General features: G+C 39.5%; 1 protein-coding gene across 2 annotated transcripts in view; it reads left to right on the top strand.

Annotated features, from left to right (window-relative positions):
• The window catches only part of spsb4a (splA/ryanodine receptor domain and SOCS box containing 4a), a 135,914-nt gene that overhangs the window by 45,800 nt on the left and 76,195 nt on the right, over positions 1–13,919 (top strand). Inside the window, 1 exon segment of one of the 2 annotated variants that reach the window (NM_001256642.1) lies at positions 445–828. The exons of the other annotated variant lie outside the window; for it this stretch is intronic. The gene's annotated coding sequence lies outside the window, so the exon portion shown is untranslated. 2 annotated transcript variants of the gene reach the window in all.

The following is a 13,919-nucleotide window of genomic DNA, read 5'->3' as shown; positions in this document are numbered from 1 at the left end:
TTGTAATTCCAAGACGGTGAATCATCACAGACATTCCTATTGGATAGGGTTAGCAGAATAAAGCTGTTTGAATAATAAGAATAATAGTAATTCAGTTAGAATTGAATTAAAATCACAAACTCTCCCACCATCCACAAGCAAAAACTCCACCAGAGATATTTTCTTCGTCTGAGCTATGTCCACATAACATTGTTGCCCCTCAAAGCGGAGTCAGGTTATCTTTCAAAACAGATATCTGAGCTGTGGAAGTAACAGGCTGGAGACTCGCAGCATGTGTGTTTATGAGTCTCCCTGTGCCGATTGGCTGAGCTAAAAGTGTGAAAGAGCGTAGGGAGGACTATGCATGAGTCGGGGGTGGGGTAAGGGGCGTGTCCTCCCTCTCTCTCTCTCTGTTTGCCTGGTGTCCCTGCTTGATGAGATCAGCGGATCGCCTTTCATCATGAGGCAGCTCTCACACTGCCGTCTGTCCTCTCTCTCTCCTCTCGTCTTCCCTCTTTCTCTCTCTCCTTCTCTTCCTCCCTCTTCCAGTCCGCCGAGCTGGAGTTGGTAGCCGGAGCCGCGGTACAGGACGGAGTACGGAGTGCATAGCGGGACGGAGGCTGCCACGGCAGGGATTAACCTCAGGGAGGGGGTGGGGGGGTTACATCTCTGGGGAGAAGCTTCTTTTCTCCTGCATCAGCAGGGAGACACTGGGAAAAGAGAAAGAACTAGTGTGCGCTCCTCCTCACAAAGAGAGGTGCTCCCTTCGTGCTTCATCCCACCAGGTTTACTTATTCCTTCTCAACGACAAGGGGATTCGGCAGGGGGGACTATCAAAACTGGGTCTGGGTAAGCAGCATGCTCTTGTATCTGTGTGTGTGTGTTGGAAGAACTTAATGTGGCGTGTTTGTGTGTTTAAGAAACTATCCAGCAATCTTTTATCCTTCCCCTTCTTTGCTTTGGGCTGTTTGGGTTACCTCATGTGCACTCTTTCTTCCTTCACGCTTTTCTGGCATTCCCCGTTGTCTTTTATTCCTCTAATAGAGGTTTTGATCCTCTAATTGAGGTTTGATCCACCCTGGCAAGGATACTTCAGCGAGGATACAGGCTTTTCTTTGTGTTGGATGTTACAGCTATCCTGTGATGTTCCTGAAACTTGGGATTTCCACCCGCTTAATACTTTCTTAGCTCCAGGGAGCAGGTTCAAGACCTCAAATGCCACCGCGGGGTCGTAGGAACTGTGCCCGATCCTGCTCTTGAGGATAGTGTGTGTGTGTGTGGGTTGGAAAGAGAAGTATTTCCACCTGAACTCGCGGCTCATGTTTTCTCAGCTGCTGTGTGTGATCAGATAAGGTGATTAGAGGATGGCTGGATGATCACCTCCCTGTGTTGCGCGTCACGGCTATCGTTTGTCCTTCTCTGGTTTGGTGTGCAGAGGAAGCGCTCCCACAGCGCTGACTGACTCTAAGCCCGGGGAGCAGATTTGAATGTTTTTCATTGTGAGGCTCATGTTTGTGTGCACGCATGGCTTATGGATTTGCATGTGTCTGTTTGCCCGCATGTGGCTGTGTGTTTCCAGTACTGGAATGTTTATGGAACAGACTGTATGTGTGTGTGTGTGTTTAGGGTTGAGAGCAGTAGGGCATCTATTACAATGAAGTACTGTAGTGGTGTCATGGTACAGTGATGTTATCAGATAATGATGCTTTATTACCTTTACTTTATGAAAATGTAATGATACTCAAAAGCCATGATAATATTGTGGTCTCCTAATAACCCTAAAGGATTACAGTGTTAGTTTACATGTTGTTATCATTGAAACATAGTAATGATGCTACTTTAAATCATTAAAAAGTAACAAACCTTGTTGGATTGTGTAAATGTTCTATTTATTTCAAAATAAAGTGCCATAGTAATACTTTCTGGTACCTTGGTGTCACCATAGTTGTTCCTCGTAAGAAATGCTATAGTATTGAGAGATAAACTCTGTGTTTTTACTTTGTCCCATACCGCAACATGGTAAATGATGTCCTGAATATAATATGAATACCAATCTGCTACTATTATTTTATGTAACATTGCATATGTTTTACACAGTGGATGCCTCTCCAGCTGCAACCCTACACTGGGAAACATTCACACACATACACTACAGACAATTTAGTTTATTCAGTTCAGCTATGACGCATGTCTTTGGACTGTGGGGGAAACCGGAGCACCCAAAGGAAACCCACTTGAACACGGGGAGAACATTCAAACTTCACACAGAAATGCCAACTGGCCCAGCTGGGTCCAGCGACCTTCTTGCCTTTGAGGCGACAGTGCTAACTACTGAGCCACCGTGTCAACTTATTTTGTTTAAACCCTTTTTTTTAGGTTTAACTTTTTTATGTATATGTGATATGTGTGTAAAAATATGGTCATACATAACATGAAAATCCTAAATTTGTTGATAAACATAAGTACTTAATGACTACAATGTTCTCTTATCATGGTATAAACAATCCAATGCTACTCTCATTTATTTTTCACAGTGCTGAAACAGCAAAATGTTTTTATGCTGTATTTTTTATACAGCGGTAGTATCACACAGTTTTTAAAGAGATAGTTCACTCCGAAGTTAAAATTGTCATCATTAACTTAATTTATGATTAATTTATTAACTCAATTTATTTTTAAGATAACTTGAAAATCTTCCAAAAATCCAAATCAACTATATACGCAAAACCGGAATATCGCATAAGAGATGTGCGAATAAATAGAAGACAATGTTGACATGCAATGAGCGTGTTGTGGTGGTTGAAGGCTTGAGACGTGGAACACATGCTTTTGACAGTTCTGGAGGTAATTAATAATATAATTATACTAATCCTAAAACTGTTAAGGCGTTTAAGAATGACCAAATCAACATTTCAGATGTTTTACAGTGTGCTCAGCCTGCTGGTTTGTCCATTAACACACATTTTTATTATCACATGATCTCTTATAACAACATCACATGACCTTTTTTAATGCACATACTGGAATTTTTTCGGTAAAAGTGTTTCCATCGTAGTTGGTCTGTATTTTCTTATCGAATAAAAAGTACATCCTACTCAGTTATGTGCATACATTTTTATGCACATTTTCAAAATGTGTGCATCTTGGCATTTCCAAAATGCGCAAAAGAATAGGTGGATGGAAAGATTGCTAATGACTTTTGTACTATAGATCAGTTTTCATCATTCTCATGAACTTATAACGGTTTGTAACCACTTGAAGTTGAGTAAAACAAAAAGGCTTTTTTTATTCTTTAAACATTTTAGATGACAGATTAGTAATTATATTATTCATCATTGTAATTATTTTCAATTCACTGAAATAATAACTTTAATAAACAAAATATGTTCCTAAGACTGTGGTAGGCCAGTGATTCCATTCTCTCCTATAGTCTGCTCTATGGTTTTAAAACCCTTTTTAAACTGTATCGTTCAGACCTGTATAATTTTTTTGTAATGTTAAACATAGTGTTGTTTACTTGTCGATGTCTTATAACTAGCGCACTTCCGCTAAGCCAGCTGTGGTATCTTGGCAACAGAATGTCAACGCACAGAATATATCGGCACAGTTCAGCACGGTTGTCTAACCATGCCGAGAATTCCAGGCCGAGAACGGTTTGTAGTTGTGCCGCGCTGCGTCCTTCCAGGCTCAGTGGAGAAACGACCACAACCGTACCATACTGTGTTTAGAACGGTTCGGCACGATAGTGGCAAAGCGGCTTATATTTTCATCATTCTCATGAACTTATAAAGGTTCGCAACCACTTTTTTTTTTCATTGTTTGGTGAACTCTTTCCCTTTAATATAATTTGTTTATTTCCATACCTTTCCAAAAAAAGATACTTCCATGTACGTTTTTGTACATGGACATTGACTCTTTTGCACATATGTCTTCGTGTTTGTATGTGAGTTGAGAATGGTGTGTGACCGGGGCACAGGCTGTGTGTGTGTGTGTGTGTGTGTGTGTGTGTGTGTGTGTGGGACGCGGAGGGCAGTGGGACTGCTTTAATCACTGAGTGTGTTGTCTGAGAGCAGTGGGCTGGAAAGAGCTGACTAGAGTTGCTCTGTGGGGAGAGGCTCTTCTGGGAGAGCTTAGAGCTCAGCTGTTAGCCGTGTGAAGAGCTACACAACCATTTGCCTAACCATTCAGTGTCCCTCCTTTGGAGAGGGCCACTGGGTTAGAGCCAGAAGCATTCGTGTGTGTGTGTGTGTGCTGCTTAAGGGTTTGAAAGGACAGGAGGTGGGCTCGCACATCTGCCACAAGGCTGTGTGTGCGTGTGTGCGTGTGTGCGTGTGTGCGTGTGTGTGTGTGTGTGTGTGTGTGTGTGCGTGTGTGTGCGTGTGTGTGCGTGTGTGTGCGTGTGTGTGCGTGTGTGTGCGTGTGTGTGCGTGTGTGTGCGTGTGTGTGTGTGTGTGTGTTTGTGTGTGTGTGTGTGTGTGTGTGCGTGTGTGTGTGTGTGTGTGTGTGTGTGTGTGTGTGTGTGTGTGTGTGTGTGTGTGATTATTACCGGTTTTGGGTTGGGGGTGGACACTTTAGTCACAGTGATAAATGGCTTTAGGGCTGTCAGAAAGCCTGGACTTCAATAGCTGTGTCTTATATTTACACTCTTCCTGCACATATAGCTCGCATCTGATGTTTTCACTGCAACGCCTGAAGACTTCTGAGCTCAGGGAAATTGAATGGGAAATTATATGGCGAGATATTTGGAACAGCTTAACGGGAAGTACAAGAAAAAAAAAACGTCGCATTTAATGGAAATCAGATTTAGCATGGGCCTGTCATGAAGGTTTGCAATGTTTTATCGGCTCTCTGGTGATAAATTAGATGCTTGAATCAGAATAGATGTATTAGACAGAGCTTTAATGTAGTGTTTATTGCAGTTATTTTGTGGCTGTTTATAAAATAGACTTGATTTACTAGGTGCAGATATTATTTTTATTTGATATATACAGTGCATTCGGAAAGTATTCAGAGCACTTCACTTTATCCACATTTTTTTTTTTGTTACAGCCTTATTCCAAAATAAATTCATTTAATTTATTTCCTCAAAATTCTCAATACCCCATGATGACAATGTGAAAAAAGATTTTTTTTTTAATTGTTGCAAATTTATTAAAAATAATAAAAACCCTGAAAAATCACATGTACATAAGTATTCACAGCCTTTCCTTAATACTTGATGCACCTTTGGCAGCAATTACAGCCTTAAATCTTTTTAAATATGATGCCACAAGCTTGGCACACCTGTCTTTGGGAATTTTTTCCCATTTCTCTTTACAGTACCTCTCAAGTTCTATTAGGTTGGATGGGAAGCGACGGTGTACATCCATTTTCAGATCTCTCCAGAGATGTTCAATAGGATTAAGGTCTGGGCTTTGGGTGGGCCACTCATGGACATTCATCGAGTTGTTGTGAAGCCACTCCATTGATATTTTAGCGGTGTGCTTTGGGTCATTGTCCTGCAGGAAGATGAACCGTCGCCCCAGTCTGAGGTCAAGTGCACTCTGAAGCAGGTTTTCATTCAGGATGTCTCTGTACTTTGCTGCATTCTTTTCCCTCCAACCTTACTAGTCTTCCAGTTTCTGCTGCTGAAAAACACAGCATGATGCTGCCACCACCATGCTTCACTGTAGGGATGGTATTAGCCTGGTGATGAGCGGTGCCTGGTTTTCTCTAAATGTAACACCTGGAATTAACTCCAAAGAGTTTAATTTTAATCTCATCAGACCAGAAAATTTAGTTTCTTGTGGTCCGAGAGTCCTTCAGATGCCTTTTGGCAAATTCCAGGCAATGAGTAGCTTCCGTCTGACCACTCTACCATACAGGCCTGATATTGATCACCTCCCTGACAAAGGTTCTTTTACCCCTATCACTCAGCTTAGATGGCCGGCCAGCTCTAGGAAGAGTCCTGGTGATTCCAAACATCTTCAAATTATCATCTTTCAAATTATGGATGTTTCTGTAACCTTCCCCAGCCTTGTCCCTTGAGAATCCTGTCTCTGAGGTCTACAGACAATTCCTTTGTCTTCATGCTTGGTTTGTGCTTTGACATACATGGTCAACCCTGGGACCTTATATAGAGAGGTGAATGCCTTTTCAAATCATGTCCAATCAACTGAATTTACCACGGGATAACTCCAATTAAGCTGCTGAAACATCTCAAGAATGATCAGTGGAAACAGAATGTACTTGAGCCCAATTTAGAGCTTCACGGCAAAGGCTGTGAATACTTATGTAGATGTGATTTTTCAAGTTTTTTATTTGTAATAAATTTTCAACAATTTCAAAAAATATTTTTTCACATTCTCATTATGGAGTATTGTGTGTAGAATTTTGAGGAAATAAATTTATTTAATCTATTTTGGAATGAGGCTTTAACATTAAAAAAAAAAATGTGGAAAAAGTGAAGTCTATGAATACTTTCCGGATGCACTGTAGAGCAGGGGTTCCCAAACTTATCAGCCCGCGACCCCCAAAATAACAATGTCAGTGACTCGCGGCCCCCATTATTTTTGAAGATGGTTATATATACAATGATATAGAGTACAATACAGATCAATAAAAATCTATGACAAAAAAAACTATTCAAAATGTAAAACTTCAGTTAGGATGCCCTAAATCGATTATACGCCACAATAAAATCATTTCTAATGTTACAGTAGATTTCTGCCTCAAATTAATTATGAATTTCAAAGAAATAAATTCTTTTGAAGGGCTTCCAAAAAATAAAATAAACCCATGCGGGCACAGCTGTTTCTTGAGTAGCATATTAGAACAATTTACAGCAAGTAAATGGCTTTTCTGGTAACAAATGGATCCACTCTCCTCAGCTGCCTTTGTTTAGTAGTTTTTTGGAGCTTATAGTCGAAACTTGTTTAGCAAGGCATAAAGAAGATAAAGTGGGATTTAAATTAGGATCTTTAAAATATCTCAAAAGAAAATGTTGGTAAAATGGTCACATTTGATAAACGTTAGCTGAATAACAGACTTAGTCTGAGTCTGAGTGAGATATTTCTTTTATGGCTCTTGCACACTGCCCTAGCAAGAATCAGTGACATTAAGCTAAAACGGATTAACGCTATCTTTTACATGGTAATCCGAGTTTGTGCCTTAACCAGCATCAACAGCAACAGATGACACAACATTTGGTCAGAATGAAATCCCATTGGCCCCAAAATTCCGCTTTATGTTGGTTCAGTCTGGCTGTGATTGTCCTACACTATTTTAAGTACATCTTTGTATTGTTTGCATAATACATTTTGACCAGCATCATCCAATTACAGTTGACAAAAGTGTCTTTGACATTTTAAAAGGATGAATGAATTTAGTTCCACTGAAATTGTCCTTTTAAAAGTGCATCTTAACGCTCTTATCGTTGACAGAAAAATTGCTCCTCTTTACTTAGCAAGACGTTGTCACCTTTGATATTCCTCTTTTGACCTGAATGTTCATGTGCAGTGATTTCCTTTCTGTTCTTATTGGAAAAAAATATGTTTGTGTCCTGTGAGGTTTTAAGATACAGATGATGCATATAAAGTATCGTAGCGCAAGGCTGAGGGATACGTGAGGGATTTATACCGCTAAGTGTAGCCACACATACTTTGTAAACAGATCTGTGAGTCCTAATGGCGTAAGTTTCGCATGTATCCCGTGTCGCGGTATTTGTAGTCTCTAGTTTCACTTTGATGTGACAGCCTCCGAGGGTGATCGCTGGATTCATCTGCTTGTGTGTCACTTCAGAACACATCTCACCCATCAGGACACGTCGTACAGGTTTCTCTTACACACATATGCGCTTGATACCCAAATATCTCACACATGCATTGTTAATATCCAGTGTGGCCAAATATCCCATAATTGTAATACTGAACTCTCGGCCATTCTGCTCTTTATTCTAGAATTTTCTAAACAGAAAACAGTGCAGCCTGCTTTAGCAGATGCACGTTGTGGCAGGTTTCTCACTTCACGTGTGTGTCTGCTGTGCATGGAACAGATCTGTTTAATTAGGATTGTGTGGGTGGACAGAGGCAAGGGGGGGGGGGATGTGTTGCCTTATGGATGTCTGTTCTTTGCCCTTTGAACCACCTAGTTGATAGAGCACTGTATGCAGGGATTATTCATCAAGTATATGTGTAAAGACAAAAAGTGAAGGACAGGGAGGTTGATACGACATGACAGAGGCCCTGTTTCCACCTGTTATTAATATGCATGTTTACATTTATTCATTTAGCAGATGCCTTCAAAGTGACTTACAAATGAGGATAAAAGAAGCACTTCGCATCACCAGAGAGCAGCAACATATAGATGCATACAAGTCTAAGTGAAGTTTATGTATAAACTAATTTCAAGAGGATCACGTGCTTATGATTGCTAGCGGCTGGATCCGCATTATCCAATTCACTATGCTCCAATCAGATGACTCCTAAACTACTATAAATACCCTGGGTTTCATTCCACTGCTATCTTCGTTTTGAAGAGTCCCTCCTTCCACCTCTACTCTTCCTTCTTCCTAGATGGGTGACACGGTGGCCCAGTGCGTAGCACTGTTGCCTCACAGCAAGAATGTCTCTGGTTCCAGGCTTTACCAAACCAGCAGACATTTCTATGTGGAGTTTGCACTTTCCCCCCTGTGCCGAAAAAAATGTCCAAAAACATGCAAGTTAAGTTAATTGACTAATCCTAATTGGCACCATAGACATGCTTCTAGTATGTAGTTATCTCCAAGAGCAATCACTTACTGTTCATTGGTTACTACAGCAAGGGAGTTCTCGAGATCTACCTGAGCTTAAACTCCCCTCCCGCCTTGCAACGGGAGGGAACCCTGGGCTCGAGGATCTCATGAGCTCAGGGCTCTCTCCCGGGACAGCATGCCATACAAGCTTTTATAATCAATCATCAGCTAAGTGTGAACTCTTGAAGTTAGTGTTTAGTCTATGTAGTGTTTGTAGGAAAGTGTGGTGCAAGAGAAAGAGAAGAGCGTTTGTTATATGTGGTTTGTTAAGCCCTCTCAGCTGTGTGAAGCACACTCATGATTTCCTAATGTTATACTACAAACATGGAGTGTTTATAACAAAGTGTCTGGTGCATATGGAAAGGAAAGGATGAATGAAACTCTTTAAATCATAAATTGGTTTGAGTCGTAATGTAGTGTTTGTATCCTAGACAATAAAAGATATGGACATAGTATACGTGACGTCACCCGTAGGTTTCTGAAGAACGCAAAAGAAGTTTTAAGATGGCGTGGGCAACCGTCGCCATTTTGTTTGCGCATCATCACAGCGACCAGGGGATACCAAACAAGGGCAAAGAGGCGAAACATGAGTGGAGCTAAAAACGCCTGCTAGCATTTTGCTTAGACAGGCTTTCCTTTGGGAGAAACGCTTAATACTTCATTACCTGTGACTCGATTGTGTTCTGACCACATGTGCTTGGTTGTACACTATAAATAAAATGTTTAGACTTTTAAAAACACTGTTATAATACATTGAATCACTAAGCATTGTTGCATCAACACTTTAAATATAGCCTGTGTTAGTAAATTCAAGGCTATATTTATGAAGTCCAGACATAAAACTGTATGACAACGTTTCAGATGACTGTTCTAGAGCCTACAGCTAATTAATCTGTCAGATTCTGGAGTGCATTCAAGTTCTAAAGAAAAACATAAATGATAAATGATCTTAAGTAAAACAAATTACATTTACAGAGATGGTATAAGTATATAATTTCGCTCACCTGGGAAATTGAGGCCACGTGAATGGTTTGTGAGCACAATTAAGTGCACACAACATGCCATATCTGTCAAGGCCAGTAAAAAGAAAAAAACCCAAATGCAGGTGAAGACAATGATTTATTGTGGAAGGCAAAAATTCTAACAGATTAGTTCATTAGCCAGAATGCAAAATTGAAAAAAAATCTTCTAAATGCAATGTCTTAGTCTCAAGGGAAAAATGCACAAAAACCTCAGTTCGACAAATGGAAAAAAATGCTCTTCACCAAGCAGTCCTCTCAGCTTTGATGGAGGTTGAAGAGAATGACTGGAAATAACCAGGAACAAAAAATGGACTGGCCAGTAGAAACAGAGGCAGGTGTAATTGTCAGAACCATGCCAGTGTCCAGGACATCAAAAACTCAGGCAGCACAAGAGCAAAAACTTCGGGCAAGCCAGGGACTACACAGAAAGGCTGGGAAGGTAGGGAGAGAGTCCTGAAGTCAAACAGAAAAAGGTTAACTAAAAACATTAAGTTTACCTATAGTTGATGTTGCAGGGTCAGAAGCAAACAACAATCTGGCACTGAACAGCAGAAACCAAGAGAATAAATAAGGGAGCTAATGAGGAGAAAATAAGCAAAGACAGGTGAAGCAAATCAACTAAAATTATGAGAACGAGGAGGTGGAGAGAAACAATCAGGAGCACAAACAAAGGAACATGTGGCTAATACAAACAGAGCAGATAGAACCAGCCGATCAGCCAGGAGTCCTGACAATATCATCTGGTAATTGCAAGAAAATTATTCCAAAAACAGCTGATTGTGTAAAGCCACATAAAACAACACAAAAATATGATGTATATGCCAAAATCAGCGGCTAATCAGCCGGAATCATCAGAGGTAAAGTGACTGCGATCAGTGAGACCTAGCTGTTACTCAAGTGGCCACGCCCTTAATTATGCAGACTTAATATAACCTAATATAAACAAAACAGATATTATAAAAATAGGGTTATAAAAAATTCACCCCTATCACAGTTGTCGTGAAGGTAATATTAGCTATATGAACCAAAATCGTTCTTTGTACCAGGCTGTAAACACTTTTTTTTTCTGCTGTAAAGTAAAAGGCCATTTTAACAGTGGGCTCAATAGGAATTTTCTCTTATGGATCCAGGACTAGCGGAAATTTCGATGAATTGCAGTTTCAGTTACTTCCATATTTGCTTCATGAAGGAGAGCGGGAGGTTGCTGCTTGGTTTGTACAGTAAAAAGTATCTGGTGCATATGGTTTGTTAAGCCCACTCATCTTCGTAACACACACTCAGGACTTCCCATTGTTAACTCAAAAAAAGTGGAGTGTTTATAAAAAAAATGCCTGGAGCATATGGAGAGGAGAGAGTACACCTCCTACAGGTGGTTTGTTTAGCCCACTAACCCATGTGTGTTTTTAGTGACTGAACATAAACCAGAAACATATTGATGCTATGACAATGTTGGTTTCACAATTGTTATTATTTATTATTATTTTTTTTTTTGATTGAATCGTAATGAAGTAAATTGTAAAAAAGTATCTGATGCTTATAGAGAGGACAAGAAAAGAGTGTTTCCCTATGGTGATTTGTTAAGTACACTCAACTTGTAAAAAAAAAAACACTGAGAATTTACAATGCTATCCTAGAAACAGAGTTGTTTATAAGAAAGTGTCTGGTGCATATGGAAAGGAGAAAGTGCATCTCCTACAGGTGGTTTGTCTAACCCACTAATGTGTGTTTTGATTGAGTTGTAATTTCGTGTCTGGTGCCTTTAGAGAGGAAGATAAAACTGAGTTTCCTACAGGTGGTTTGTCAAGCCCACTCATGTGTGTAAAGCACAGTCAGGACTTCCCAATGTAATCACAGAAATGTGGAGTGTTTATGAATAAAATGTCTAGTGCATATGGAAGGAGAGAGTGCACTTCCCAGAGTTGGTTTGTTCAGCCCACTTACCTGTGTTTTCTGTAATTGATCACAAGTAGTCAGCCGAGATATTTTGCATTTTTTTATTAACGTGCATTTAATTGAATTTTTGTGACCACTTGCTTTCAGTTAAATGGTGATCCTCTTTTATTGCTACATACTACATCGGTTTCTGTGCAATGCATGATAGCTGTAATATGAACAACAACAAAAAGTTTGTTTTGCATCTTTTCTTTTGAGTAAGCAAGATAGAAAATGAAATAAAAAAGATGGTATTATGGTTTTGATTGTAATCTGTGTTTTTTAATATAGAAAAATATGAATACCTTTAAAGCGCTTTCTTTTAACACATACAATATTGAACATTGTTAGGTCAGTATGTGGATAGTAAGTGGTCTTTTGTGGCTGCTTGAACAGTTTAGACCACATGATTGTTTACAAAAAGCATATTTAACTACTTCTTGACATGGTAGTGAAAACAGTTAAGCTCTCTAAGCTCTCCATTTATGCCTTTATTTAGCATATTCAAGTAGGTCAAATGTGCCTAAGGTGATATGCTGGGTAAATTAAATCAATAAAATAGCTTATTAGTTGTAATGCATAAAAAATGGGGAAATTGTGAAGTGATGTAGAGTAAGTGGGGAAAAAGAAACAGCATTTAATATAAAATATCTTTTGTCGCATCAAGAATGTCTTTATCCTCACTGTTTATATACATGTCAGTGCTTTCCACAGGTTTGAAATATACATGTAAATTATTTAAATGAGGCAAATGCTTTGATTAACCAAGTGCATACTGTATATTTTGCAGCCAGTTTAGACCAGTCATTTTGTCCTCTCTTATAGTTGAGTTTTTCTGAGTGGTGTAGATTAAATATTTCATTATTTAATGTTGCTCTTGCTACTGTGTGTGCAGTCAGCTGCAAAGCCAAGCGAAAGTAGGCTTAAATAAAAAGGTAATGCAAAAACGCATACGGTTAACAACAGCTTAAGAAAGCGAAACCAAAAGCCGAATCCCAGACATTTTAGTAGATTTAGAAACCTAGGCCAGACGAAATTAAGTCCCAAAAAGGTGCGTCTTTGTCGGTCTGCAGAGCATGTGGGATTGTCTCGTCAGTGTCTGCGAGAGTGTTATTAGGTCTCATGCGCACCGATTGAAACAAGTGAATGAGAGAAGTTTTTCCACTACACTGAAAAAAAATACTTTTTTTTTTTTTTTTTTTTTTTTAAGTTGCAAACAATTTATCTGGGCTAAGTTTATACAAACAAACAAAGTTAACAGTACTAAATATAATTAGTTTAAATTCAAAACATAAACTGCTACAATTTTACAGACATAATTTTTTTCAGTATACTTAATCGATTACGGATGTTTGGTTATATTAGTTAGAGGCCGTTGGGCGACGGTAGTGATAGTGCTGTCGCCTTAAGGCAAGAAGATCGCTGGTTCGAGCCTCGACTGGGTCAGTTGGCATTTTTGTGTGAAGTTTGCATGTTCTCCTCGCGTTCGCGTGGGTTTTCTCCGGGTGCTCCGGTTTCCCCAACAAGTCCAAAGACATGTGGTACAGGTGAATTGGGTAAGCTAAACTGTCTGTAGTGTGTGTGAATGAGAGTATATGGTTGTTTCCCAGTGATGGTTTGCAGCTGGAAGAGCATCCTCTGCGTAAAACATATGCTGGACAAGTTGGTGGTTCATTCTGCTGTGGCGCCCCCAGATTAATAAAGGAACTAAGCCGAAAAGAAAATGAATGTATGAATGAATATACAGCCGTTAATATACCTTGTTGGCCCACCCAGGTAAAGTCTATGGAAGCACTGCATATTCAAAAGTCCTAACTTGTGGATTAACACAGCAAAATATAGGCCATTATCCACTGAAATATTCACCCAGTTTGCTGTTAATTCTTGCAACCAGATTGTTGGGCCTGTAGGATCAGTCCGTTCTGTTTAAAAATAAAAAATCACACCGAAAAGAACAATTCCTTTATAAATCTAATAATAACTATCGTGATGATTGTGCCAAGGAGAGCGAGAGCAGTTGTCCAGATTAGCAATGAGTAACAGCTTAAATGTCAGGTCTGTTTGTCACGCAAAGCTGTTTTATTCAGAAGATTTCTTATTTCAGTTGGTGACGTGGACTACTTTTAACACATTGTTATTGTGATTTATTGTCGTTTTCGAAAGTTAAAGCTAGCTTGACTTTATTTAAATAGATAAAGTACTGTATTCCAAAATTA

The sequence above is a fragment of the Danio rerio genome, chromosome 2 (genome assembly GCF_052040795.2).
Source record: "Danio rerio strain M-AB ecotype USA chromosome 2, GRCz13ab, whole genome shotgun sequence".
NCBI classification, from domain to species: domain Eukaryota; kingdom Metazoa; phylum Chordata; class Actinopteri; order Cypriniformes; family Danionidae; genus Danio; species Danio rerio.
The sequence above is the reverse complement of the archived record's forward strand: the minus strand, read 5'-3'. Positions and strand labels throughout refer to the sequence as shown.